This window comes from Bactrocera oleae, chromosome 6, assembly GCF_042242935.1.
Source record: "Bactrocera oleae isolate idBacOlea1 chromosome 6, idBacOlea1, whole genome shotgun sequence".
Classification (NCBI taxonomy): Eukaryota; Metazoa; Arthropoda; class Insecta; order Diptera; family Tephritidae; genus Bactrocera; species Bactrocera oleae.
This window is the reverse complement of record NC_091540.1, coordinates 42,878,794-42,892,731: the sequence shown is the minus strand read 5'-3', so window position 1 is coordinate 42,892,731 and position 13,938 is coordinate 42,878,794. Positions and strand designations below refer to the sequence as shown.

Sequence of the window (13,938 nt, the reverse complement as noted above, 5' to 3'; positions counted from 1 at the left end):
CGTGAATAATACGTTTAAAGTATGCCACCTTGTGACCAAAAATTCTCTAAATCGAACCAAAACTGTTCAAGCCCCTAGGTACTGAATATGTGGACCCCAGTACCTATGGTTGACCTTCTACCGAAAATATCAGTCAATCCACAAAGAAATCACAAACGAGTGTACCATTTGACTTTGCGAGAGTATAAAATGTTCGGTTACATCCGAACTTAGCCCTTCCTTACTCGTTTTTTCAGTGACTTCATGCAGGCCTGCGTCGGGCGTATCATCATTTGTACGAATTTCAATGACTTACTTCTGTTCCCACCTATCCACACTATACCCTGACCGCTATTACTTTCTGTATAATCGCCGTTCAAGTTGCTGTTAATGAACGCGTATGTAAATAATACAAGTATTTATGCCAAATATGTATTTTGCCATTGCAACTGACCTCAAATAGCAACGATAATACCACAAGACGCCGCTATCAATCTTCGCGCAATTTCTATTGTCCTTTTGGTCATTATCACGATCGTATGTGCTGAATTTACTGCCTTCGTGATATTTTAAAATATCTTCGACATCTCCTTTATAATCGCATACAGTTTTCCTCCTCGCTACCCACAACGAATATACTGTATTTCGCATAGTATTTCACACCATCGGAGGTTTCTATTTTTATGTACAACTCATGTTCACAGCTTATAGTGAGTGCATGCAGCTTATCGAGCCCGATCCAATAGTTATCCGCCAAGTTGCCGAAACCGACCTTATAGTCCGTTCAATTTCTATAAAAGTCCACATCAGCACTTACACGCCGCTGTATGACGGTCCAACCGCCGAAGTCGGTATCCTGATCACACCACACCTCGAATGGGGTTTCGCTAAGGCTTCCAACTTGAATCTTGTAGATGCCACTTTTAGATGTGGCGGCAGTAGCTTCGAAGCAGCTTCTGGGCATATTGGTTTCCAGTTTGCTATACAACAACAACAAAAAGGATTAGAAATTTTATTGAAAACTATTTATACAACAACACTTTATTACGCTACTTCCTCTTGTATGATCTCGTTTCGGCTGTAGGTGTCCTCCACACGCTTTTCGATTTTTTCCAGCTTTTCCAGAACTCTTTTCACAATCTCAATATCTACATCGCAATTGCAGTCGAGACCTTCGACAGTTATGTCCGCTTTTCCTGCGCATAGTTTTACACCTAATATTAGACTCGATAGTAGCGCAAGAAATTTTAGAAGGAACATATTTGTTGAGCAATGTTTAATACCACCGTTTGCACGCGTGAAAGATCAGAAATAAACTGTGCTTTACAGAAGCCTTGGAATTCCTGTGGAACGTTCAAATATTTGCTGATAACGTAGCACTCACTGGCAAGCATATAGGTGTGTGTGTAAGCATATGTACATATGTGATTAATAATACATATAATTTTGTTGTTTTTTAGGCCAGACTTCTACGATAATTTGACATCCACCCGTAAGTGGCCTCTCGTAAGCGCTGAAGATCCCCCATAAACAGCTCTTGAATAATCATATGCAGCTGGTTTCCATCTCTAGAACCAAGAACCATCCAGTTTTCTTGAATCTTGATTTGAACCCACAATCCCCAAAGCGCTTGTTGCGCACGAAATTCACTTGCCCAAAGCGATTATTTAGTATATTCCCAGTGTAAGTATGTGTAGAGATAAAGGAATTGCAAACAACATTCCATTTGAATACATTCCTTATCAATACACAACTCAGAAATGCTATCTTGAATCTGGAAACAAAAAATCGAGAATTTTCGATAAAGTTGCACATAAAAATGGCTTTGTATAAGCAGTTTAACAATAACGGATGTTTTATAGAGCTTTAGATAAAAAATTTGATAATTAAAAATTTCGAATTAACTGTGATATTTTAAAGCTCATTATACTGAAACTTAATGACCTATATAAGCACTAGTTTTAGTACTCAATTTGCATAGGATTAATTGATTTAAATATTTGATAAACACTTTGTTATAATAATGTTATAAACTTTTAATGTTCAAGCAGATAATGTTAACTAAAAGTGAATGCTTTCTATTTGACCAAAACTCAATCCCAAAACAATCTGGTCTACTTAACCGGAACGGACGCGGATTTTCATGATATTTATTATTAAAATTATTAGTGTTTCTCTAATAAAAGCATTTTATTGATTTAAAAAATAATTAAATAATAATAACAATAATTAAATTTCAAACAAATGAGCTTGTACAGAGAGTTATCAGGCGTTTCACAATTAACGTATAACAAAATTGCCGCAAGATTGGAATTAAATAGAAAACTCAGTTATAAGTCTTTGGATTAAAATTTTTTTATTTTTTTATTAAATCTTAAAGTACATAGGATAGGGTTATTTATTTAAATAAACCATTTTTAACCTTTAAAAATTCAACAGCGCCCTCCCTTTGCCTTTTCCCGACCTCAGATAGCTCATAAAGTATTTTTTTTCACTTTTGTTATTTTATCTTTCGTTTCTTACTTAGGTCTAATAAAAATCTTCAAAGAATATATTTTATTAAGTAACCTTATTTGAACTTGAAGGCTGTTTTTCACAAACAACATGACAGAAAGAACTAAAATCTATATTTCTCGCACAAAAACTAAAATTTTAACTTTCTTCGCACTAAACGAAGCAGCTCGCTTTTACTGAACTCGAAACTGCCTCAGACCATAGTAAAAACTCTAGTATCTCTGCAATTTTAGTAAAAAATATGAAGTGATATATGTTTGTTAGGCACGAAAAAATGCTGAAATGCAAAATCAAAATATGTGATTTATTATTTCAAAGTAATGTCTGGCAACTAAAGCGTTTTTTGCATTTTATAAAAGAGCAACTTGCAATGGTTTTTTTCTTACAGCGAATATATACTTACATGAATACAAGTACTTTAGGTATTTGCAAACAGATTTGTGGTCCAAGCTCTTCCGCATTGCTTGCCGCACTTACCACACACTTGAGGCACTTGCCACAATGCGCAGTAGGCTAATAAGCAGCAAAGAAACACGTTAAATGTTAACAGTTAATTACCGACAGCTAAACACTGCTGCCAAAGAAGCTGCAACAAAGCACAAGTACATACACACAAACATACTTGAGACCACATTTGCTATATAATGTAAGCGATAAGCGCAAAAACACCTAAAAATCACTGCCTGCTGTGCCTCTGCTCCTCCATGTTTATGTAAATGAAATTCCTAAAGATATTGCCTCGGCTGCCGATAAGCAAACACTATCAAGGCACACGGCCAATGCTGAGACAGCCTCCGGGGTTACTTGTTGACCGTATTGCAGTTCATACCGGCAAACACGGCTGTAGCGACATTGTTGTTGCTGGCCAGGGAGCTTGAAGTTGGCCAACGTCTGGAGTAATTAAGTTGCTTCCACAATAATGAAAAGTGTTTAATTCTTTTTATTTTTGGCTATTGTTGTTGTTGTTTTGGATACATATGAGTACTTGCAGCAATGTAGAGGACACGCAGGACATTGTTAAGTTGCTGCCTCGCTGCCGTGGAAAGTGAAAGAGACTTTGCTGAACAAATGAGCATACACACATATACACTCTTATATACTAATACATTTATATATGTACATGTGTAAATTGGTACTTACGTGTAGGTTGCCTGTTTAGGTCATTATGTAATGCTTAGCTGATGACATTTTACTTGGCCATGTACATTCTCTCATATAACCACACCACACTTATGTGTATTCAAAATGAAAGCAGCGAATGGCAACAATAAACAGAATAATGATGTCAGCGGTAATGTGAAAGAAATACTAATTTACAATCGAATATTTTAATTTTGATTAACTAAATTTTGAGGAATAGAAAATGATAAAATATGCGGGTCGCTCGATACGTCGATGATTGCGTAGCGCAACAGAATTTCATCATGTTGGCAGCGTACATAACGTCATCTTAGTAAAGACTGACTTAATATTTCTTCTTGGTTTTTCGATAGAAATAGTGAAAGGTTGCCACATACTTTAAATTCAAAATTTGAAAAATCATAAGTAGTTATTGTAGTTATTAAACAGGGATAATTTAGAAACAGTTCAAGAAGGTTGCCACCTAGAAAAAAATGTATAATGCATAAATACTGCAATATTTTTTGAAAAGTAAAAACAACGTTAAACTCGGCTGCACGAAAGCTATAATACCCTCAACAGGTCCATTCATTTCTTATAGCATAAATGTGTATAAAAAGATTATTAGCTTGTTTTTTATTGGTCAGTTTTTGATCAATACATTCGGAGATTGTAGATGGACAATAGTGTATATCAAATTTCATTAAGATGTCTCGTAAAATAAAACAAAAAGTGTTCCATACAAAGTAAAAATTACAAGCATAAAAATATACTCTGATCTACTAAAATATTTTCTTAGATATTTTTCAAAACCAAGGTTCAAAGATCAATTTAATCAGCTACTGTTGGTCTTAAAAAATCGTTGATATGTAAGTGCGAGTGATGTGGTAATCACTACCGTTTGCAACCTTTTGTTTTTCAGTTGCAAGAGACCACAATAACAATAGCAGCTATTGAAGCACATTGAACCAAGCGACTGACTGGTGTCAGAAGCGACGTTTCGCAACTAAACTGCAGACGAGCATACACACGAACCAACCCATGTATATGTACCATATACCATATGTATTTGTCTGTCTAATTTGTTGATGTGTGTCTCTACTTGTAGGTGAATGCACCGCTATCTTAGACCTTGGCAACTCTTATTTTCATCTGACTAACATCAGCATCTGCGATTGCTCCAAAGTCAAAGTTTCGGAAGAAATTTACGACTTTCCACATATCACGATGGCTATTGGCTTTCTGCCCAGCTGCCTGTCGATGCATTGGCTTGTCTGTCTCAGTGGCAATTCGCCCGTTTGAAGACTCTGACTCATAATGGAGAAATCCTCATATAATATTTGTTTACACATGGAGCAGTAAGGAGTCACCATGTTATTTTCGGGGTATGGGTGAACTATAGCAAGCGGGTTAATTGTTGTTGTTGACAATATTCAGGAAAATTACTGCGTTGGCGGCGAAGGTAGTAAGCGTCAAATGTTAAGTGGATTTGTGATGATGTAACTAAATAATATAAAGGTAGATATGTATGCCGAGATAGGGATAAAGATAAAGATAAAGGTATGGATAAATATAATTAGATCATTACAAATTTCTTCCAAATAACTATGCCCTTTTTGGAAAAAACCAAAATTAACGCGCCAGCAGTGATTACGTCAATTTAATTTTCACTCAAACATGTCAATTGGTTGTAGCTAATAGCCGTGAAGTACTTTCCAACGACCTTTAAAACTTCAAAATATCAAACGCCTCCACAACAACCAGCAGTAAGTGCATCGGAAAAATAAAACCAAAAATCGAATCCACAAAACTATAACAATTGAGCCATTTCGCAATCATCCCCACTCACTTATAGACAATGGCCACTTGTTGCACGTACGTGTATTTACTTTTCAAATTACCGGTTGGTAAACAACAATTGAAATTTTCGGGTAATTGCATTGTCAACACCTTTCAATTGTTCACTTGTTGTGCAAAACTTAATATGCAAGGAGCATGGAGTATGCCGCATGAAGCTGTTATTGTTGTTGTTACTGCTTCATCTATTACTGTCGTTGTTTTTGTGCACTGCTGCTGCTGCTATTCGTTTATTGCACCAACAACACAAAGTTCAATTGCAATACATCATTAAGGTTTTTGTTGTTTTTATAACGTCTGTAATTTCGGTACTTAGATCCGACCGCATGTACGCTAGTGTGTATATACAATATTTCCCAGTTTGTTTATTGTATTTGTTCGTTCGTTTTACCATTGAAATTATTACATGAAATCCTCCCCACTTTATAATTACCATGTTGCACACTATGTGCGTTTCAACGGCAGTGCCACCTGGTTGTATGCACTTAACACGTTTAAAGAGATAATTGTTACAACCGGAAAAAAATATTTTGAGGCTAGTGTAGTTGTTGTTGTTTTATTTAATTGTTGTATATAATTAACAAATTGTAACTTCATCAAGTGCAACGAGAGGGAGTGTGTGTTATATAAAGGCAGAAAAGCAACAACAGTACTGTTATGTTTTTGTGAAACAAACCAGGTTTGTGTCTGAAGTCTTTTGTTTTCGAACAAAACAAAATTTGAAATATGGCACAAGGGAGCGTGTTGCTGTGTACTTTAAATGATAAAAACTTGTGAGAGCATATTACTTTTCCATTGAAAATTATTGTACTACACTGAACAGGATATATTAAATTTGCCAAGAGATTTCTAATTTACCTCAGAGACCTTATAAAGTATACATATAAATGATCAACGTGATAAGCTAAGTCGATTTAACCAGATATCGTCCCACTATAGCATATAGCTGCCATACAAACTGATTGATCGGAATAAAGTGCTCGTATAGAAAGAAGAAATTTTTCAGATCGCGTTACTATAACATACTTCGGTGCAGCCAAGGTTAACATTTTTTATTGTTTTTTATTATTTTGTTTCGTCGGTTTTTGACGATAGATATCTCGCTAACGCTTAACTTATTCGAAAAATTACTACACCATTTTGCAGAGCATTTAATATCCTACAAAATTTATGTAACGAGATATTTATTCAAGTAGTTAGAAACGTGATATGAATTTTTCTATCTTATAGTAAGAAAAAACTGAAAACTTTAAGGCGAAAGACCTTCCCGTTACAATTAAGAGCTCACACTTGGAGAGATTTTCGTAGAATACCTACCCACCCTTTATGCTATAAAAAATGCACCTGTGAAGGGTATTGTCCCCATCCATGATACTTTTTCCATATTGTTTAGATCGTTGACGAAATTATATACATCCTTCTGTGCTACATCAAAGTATATTTTCATCAAACTCTAAAAAGCATCGATAATATTATATATGTTGCTTTGGAAATAAGCTTCATGGTAAGCATATCTGCCACCAGGCAAGGTCTTTTTCGATTATCGTCATAGTCAAGCAGGCAGCCAAGTGCCGCGTGCAAGTTGCCACGCAGCCAAATGTCAAATGTGTGCAAGTAGAGAGTAAAGAGTGCAAACATGGATTAATTGGAGTATTTGCGCGTGTGAATATGTATGTGTGTGTGAGTTTCAAAATGCAGTTGTCAGTCTGAATGAAAATATTATTACTTTTGATTGGTTTATGCAGTCGAGTGTGCACACAGACATACATATTTATTTCCCTGCTGCTGAGATTGATGCTGCTGTTAAAATCAGCGAAATGAGGAAACACTCAGCAAGCAGCAGCATTGACGCAATAAAAATTGCGCTTAGAAAAAGAAAATAGTTGATGCAAAGCAAGCGAACGCGACACAGCTGACCGCTTAAATAATTGACTTGGTTGCAAGAAAGCGAAAAGACAACAACATTTAATATTTATTTGTTCACTTTTCACGCAGCCAACTGACAACAGCACAAAAATAACAACAACGCTAACAATAGGCACTTTAATTGCAAGCGAGTTGAAGTACAAATTGTCGTCTTACTTTCTACCAACAACAATGTTGAGAGCGCATCCAGACCTATTGTCTATTTAATGCTGTCATAACAACTACAACATCTACGTGGTTATTTTTGCTATTGTTGTGACTAAGCTCAGGCTTAATATGGGCAAAATCACGGCACATTGACATTGAAATTGACATTTTCGCTAATTACGCGCTTGTATTGAGCACTACAATACTGCCACGTAGCTCAGCTTGTACCCCTTGTGTATGTGTGTGTGCGTTTGTGCGCTCATCGTTATTAATTGTTGGTGATTTTGTCAAATATGTTGTTTGCTTATTTATTTGTTTTTATTTTTTGTGTTTTTGCTTTGTGACGCGCTTTGTTGCATGCCCCCACCTTGACAGCTGGACAGTTGGCGCCCGGCCACGCTTGAGAATATGCACATTGTGCGCTTAAGACGACAGCGATGAATGATAAAAGGAAGGAAATTGCCGTTGGAATTGTCCAGATAGCGGTATGAAATTCAGTGAAAAATCTCTTGAATAAAAATCATTAACGCGCTTTAATTTTTATGCTCACACACACATACACAAACAACAACGCATATGCTTACCTATATATACATAATATACATATATGTATGGTATATGTGTATATATATGTATGATATATATATATATCTATATATGTTTATGTATGCGTGTGTGTTGAATCTGTTAGAGCAGTGCATTGCACTTTGCAATCAATTAACGCTCACGAATATTTTGATTGCTTTTCTGCTAATAGCAGCAGCGTTAGCAATGCTTTTGTTGTTTCTATTGTTGTTGCTGAAGCATGCATCTCTTGTATTTGATGAATGTGAACACACACGCCGCTGCATGCCAGGACGCCAGTCAAGCAAATTGCCGGTCGAAGCCTCGGTGATGTGTAGTATGCCACCCAAGTTGTTGTAGCAGAGTTGTGTGGATGAATGAAAGAAATTTTTCGGAATTAAGGTTTATGATTAAATTTTTATTTTTGCGTGTATGTATGTATTTTTTAACCTGACCGCAATTCATTTACAGTTTTAAATTGTGCTTACCGTTATCATAACTACTAAAACTTAAATTAAATTACTTTAAAAATTATAACCACAAACAGTTCATCATCGTAGTTAGAATTGAAATTACTCTTTTAAGTGTATGTGTCGTTTTCGCTGCGAAATGGAGACAATAATTGAAAACATAATGATGTGTACAACTAATATGTTGGGACATTTTGTGATTTTCTTTTTAAAACCTAAAACAAAAAAAAATTAATAGACTACTTTTAGAAGTTTACTTGGTTTTTACGCGTTTAAATGTAGAATACAAATTTTGTAATTTTCTTTTCAAAAATTATGAAGAAATTTTGGTCATTTATATTTCTTATTCCTAAAACCCCAAAAAGTTCTAAAATGTTAATAAAATCCAAACATTTTTTATTTTTTATAAACTTCTTAAGCTACCAGATAAAACGATTAGTACACATCCGTTATAAACAAAAAAAACCATGAAGTGACTCAAAATTAAGAATAAGCCACGCTTAAAGATGTTATTGCGAAATCCAAAACAGCTGTGATGAATTTGTGAAGTAGCGCATGCGCCATAGAGCTCTTCGCAGGTAAAGCAGAAACAGAAGACTTAAGTAACGACCTGCTTCCCTAGCGCCAATCTCAGGCAATTGCTGCAATTAATGACTAATGCATGCAAGAACAAAGTTTAACGAGTGCTTCTAAGGTTTTCTTAGCAAAATTCAAGGCTACCCAAAAATATTATTTGAAGATAAATTCTAACTACAAAAACAGCATGCAAGGCCTTCCAGGAATACACTACATGCTTTTATATTCTAACTCCACGCAAAATTGTATACAATTTTCTTGAAATCCATGTTTTATGAAAATAAATTTTTATGGTTTTGTCCTAAATAAAGGAAAAATTGATTTTTAATAATACGTTGTGCAGCGGAAATTTATTGTAAGTTAAATTAGAGCAGTAAATTAAATGTGCCCGTCGGCGAAGCGACATGAGCGAACACGAACTCGGTCCCTTGCCCCAATGTGTGCCGCTGAATTGAAATATGCTACGCATATTAGCCGTAACCCTATAATTATCTAAGACAACGCAAGGCGGTTAAACACAAAAGCAGCAAAAACAAAGCAATTAATCGTTTATTGAAGCGAACAAATTGTAACCGTTTCTGGTTTTCGATTTAGTATAAACTACAAAGTTTGTGCGCGATTTAAAAATTTATTGAATTACTCACTTACATGAAAATTTTTAATTTAGTATCAAAAAAAAGTTGGTCGACAAGCTACATATAAAGCAGAGTATATTAAATTAAATCTTTATATTTAAAAAACTTAACTAGTGTTAGTCTTAAGTAGTAATTTCTTATATTAAATGGCAAAAATCAAGAATTTTTTAAAATATAATATCAAATATACTAGTAATATGAATATCTTTATTCTTATATTTAATTATAGATTTTATGTAAGGAGCTACATCTATTGAAAATATAATTTAATTTTTAACCCCTTAAATTTAAAACATTTTTTTAATACATATTATATTTACTTTTTCAGTATAAGTTTGTTGGTTAATTACTTGAGCAATAGGTAGCCACCTTACAGTTTGTAACGAAATATATAATATTGTTTATCTAAAGAATTTTACTTCAAATATTTGGGGATAATCATGCTACAGTGTTGCCGTTCTTTTACAATTTATTACCTGCCGCCGAACCCTTATTATGTTTTTAGCGGATGTACATATTATACAAATTAAAAAAGCTTTAACTTTCTTTGTTTTATTTTTGTTAATTTTTTTTTAATGTTAGATGGTTACCTTACTCTTAGTTGCTTCTAGCTGAATATTTTTTGATTCAGTCTCAATTGTATAGTTGAGTTTACAACATTATTTATATAGCTGCAGTTGTCTACTCAAATCAAATAGAGTGGCAACTTGCATCGCTGTTTAAAAAAAAAAAGTATTAAAAACTGAGAAAATTCAATGTCTACTTGATGTATTTTAACCTGGAGCAACAGGCAAGGAAATTTGCAAAAATGGTTTAATATTAAGCTTTGTATAGTCACCCAAATGTTTTTGAAAATTTATCTCTGATGATATCCTTTTAAAAAATATACTATTTCATATTTGAAAACAGTAATAAATAAACTCAAACTCATGAAAAATCCGTGGTAGCTTTTTCACTTAAAGGGTAATATCCACTTGTGAATTTCAAAAATTCTATTTTTGTTTTTGCGTATAGCTATACCGAATGTATCAAGTTGATCGGCAAATAGTTTCAGAGATATGGGCGTATTTGCAAAATTTTTTTAACTTATTCTAATCGGCTGATTTCAGAGTCGATGAGAAAAAATTTTTCGAAACGGTTACATCGACCGAGTCGAAATTTTGACACAACCTTCTAAGATTTACTTAACAGATAATAAATAAAGAAATAAGATTTTTGATAATAATATCGATTTTGTCAAAAATTAAAGCCTTAACTAGTCCTTCAATCATTAGCTTTATTAATAATATAATTTATCATTCTATGGTAATAATAATTAATTTACTTGGCTTTTAGATTTGATATATAAGTAATCTTAAGCTGAAAAATCGTCCTCATCGCCAGACACCTTTTATTCGGAGCTTTTGAAAAAGAATCATTGAATATTAAAATAAATGAAATTGTGTTAAGTCACATATTTTTTATTTATTTATTAAAATAAATTTCTCTTCAAAACTACAAGTTTTCAGCCTTTGTTTAAACCATCAGCAATATTTGACTGAAATGCAATTTTGATAATATTTTTTAGGCAAATGGCTCGGAGCCTTGATCACCCCAAACCTGCTGGTCCATCATCGTATTAAGACAGTGAAGGAAGGGAACTCAAGTCAACCGCTGATGACGGCTGACAAGCAGCTTACGAACACACACACACACATATCTCACGTACACACATTTATGAAGTGTTGCATTTTGCAGAAATGTTTCTAGCAGGAAAATGAGAGATAATTCATGAAAAATATTTTAATCTATAGAATGTCGGTACCAACGCCAAGCTAGGAGTGCCATAATGCGCAACACAATAACAGCAAAGAAACGACGCCAATTTAATTGGTTTACAGTTTAATAAAAAGAATTATGACAAATAAAGAATTGCTGTGAAAGAAAAAAAAGTGTTGAAAGTGTAGCAAAGTGTGGCAAATGGAAATAAACTGTCACGATTGCAAATTAAAAGAGGCAGCATACAAGCTACTACAACAACAGCATAACCAACAACAACAATAGTAATAGCGGTTAAGATTTATGACCGAAAATAGAAACAATAAATAATTCGTTTTCTCACCAGTCACAATTGTTCTAGGTAAATTTTGCGCGCGACAAAGTTCTCACAACAGCGCAAACACACACACACATAGCGCAATCGGTGGAAAAGCGCAAAATATTGTTTGGCTGTTACTGGGGCAGCGAACCGCGCGCCGTCGGTAGCGGGTGGTCGGTCCGGTGAGCAGTAACCAAAGCTCCCATTTTAGGTAGCACACAACAACAAGAGCAACACCAACAATAAGCTGCTACAAGTACTTAACTCCACAATGACGACAACCAAAGCGAGATGGCGATGGTCGATGGCGACATTGCCACAGTTTAAGTTCAACAGCAGCAACAACACTCCACTCTGCACATGTGTATGTAAGTATGTACGACTATTGCTCGCGAAACGGGCTCTGCGGCGATCAAAGGCGCGCATTCGGCCGATTTGCAGTTTCGGTTTCATTTATTTTGAAAAATCTGATTTAAAATCTTGGTATTGTTGAGCGTTTACTGGCGTTTTAGATTTATTTTGTCACATTTTACTTAGTTTTCGTTTCTTGGCACTCGGCCTCCTTCATTTATTCGGGGTTAATAACTAGTGCCCGCTACCCTAAAGGTTAAGTTGGGGCCCAGAAAAAAACATTTTCAAAATGAGTTATGACAATTTACGAAGTTCGCTTTTGGTACAGAGCGCAATTTTCGTAGCAAGTAGTTCGCAGATATGTATACATATGTATGTGTGTACCTATGTATGTAAATATATGTTAGTTTTAAGTCAACGTTGTGGTCGGATTGTGGGTGACAAAGCCACTGGTCACGCGCGAGACTCACACAATTGGTAAGTACTGCGGCAGTATTCTACTTTTGTTGCTGCAGTCTATCGCAGTGCAACTGGGATGATGAGACAGTATATCAGTATTTGAGAAATTCAAGCAAATGTTTTGAAATGCACTTATTCCGATCACCAGAAGGACCTTCAAAAAAAGGTGTTTGGCGATGGGGAACATTTTTCGTTTTAAAATTACCTAAAATCCAAAAACATTTATTATAACAACAGATGAACACAGGTACTTATATATTGAGAATACCGACGGAACTAGAACTACCGACACAGAAAGCCTACTTACAAAATATAATAGTATTGAACACTGTGCATATATATATATTAGGGTGGTTCAAAACAAATGAATGTTTTTTTTGCTTGGTACTCTAAAAAAATTGTGTGGTAGCCACCTCTCAAAAACGCTGTCCAAGTATCAGCTCTTAATTGTAACGGGAAGCTCCTCCGCTTTACCGTTATCTATATTCTTCTTATGATCGGAGAGAAAGATACATATCTCACTTTCTACTACTTGAAAATATATTTCGTTTTTTGGATTTTGTAGGAAATTTACTGCTGTACCAAATATTTTAAAATAATGCATATGTATGTATATGTGTGCACTTCATTACACATAAGTACTGCTATTGTGTCCATATACGGCGTGCCCGGCCCCATTTAGTTGGGTGCGGTGCAATTATAGATATTACCAAGCGCAAGCAAATCATTTCAATCGCAGTTTTGACAATAATTTGGCAACTGTTTACGTAGGCATACATACACATGTACATATATATCGACATGCCTGACGCGACTATAAACAATTTTGTCTAATGATAAAAATATAAATAAATTCAAAGCGCACAAAAATATTACTTTTCGTGTGATTAATGCAATGAGCAGCTAATAGACAACACCTTCAGTGTCACCAAGCGAACACAAACACAAACATTGGTATGCGCATGCGCAAGCGCCACTTCAGGTATTTATACGTCTGGTCATTTATTAAAGTTGCGCCAACTTTCATTTTCACTAAAATCAAATAAAGTTATGAAATTATACAACAACAACACAAACAGAAATTACACAGAGTAAGTAAGGGCTAAATTCGGATATAACCGAACATTTCATACTCTTGCAACTTGCTAGAATCAAAGCCGAAGAAATACCTTCAGGTGTTTGCAAAACTTTATATTAAGAAATGTAGTTTGTATCTTAGTTTTATAATTATATTTTGTTTTCCCTCAGCGAAAATTATACTAAA

At 34.7% G+C, this 13,938-nt stretch overlaps 1 pseudogene; it reads right to left on the bottom strand.

Annotated features, from left to right (window-relative positions):
* Positions 1–209: 209 nt before the first annotated feature.
* Positions 210–1,622, bottom strand: LOC118683032 (fibrinogen-like protein A; annotated as a pseudogene).
* Positions 1,623–13,938: the final 12,316 nt, after the last annotated feature.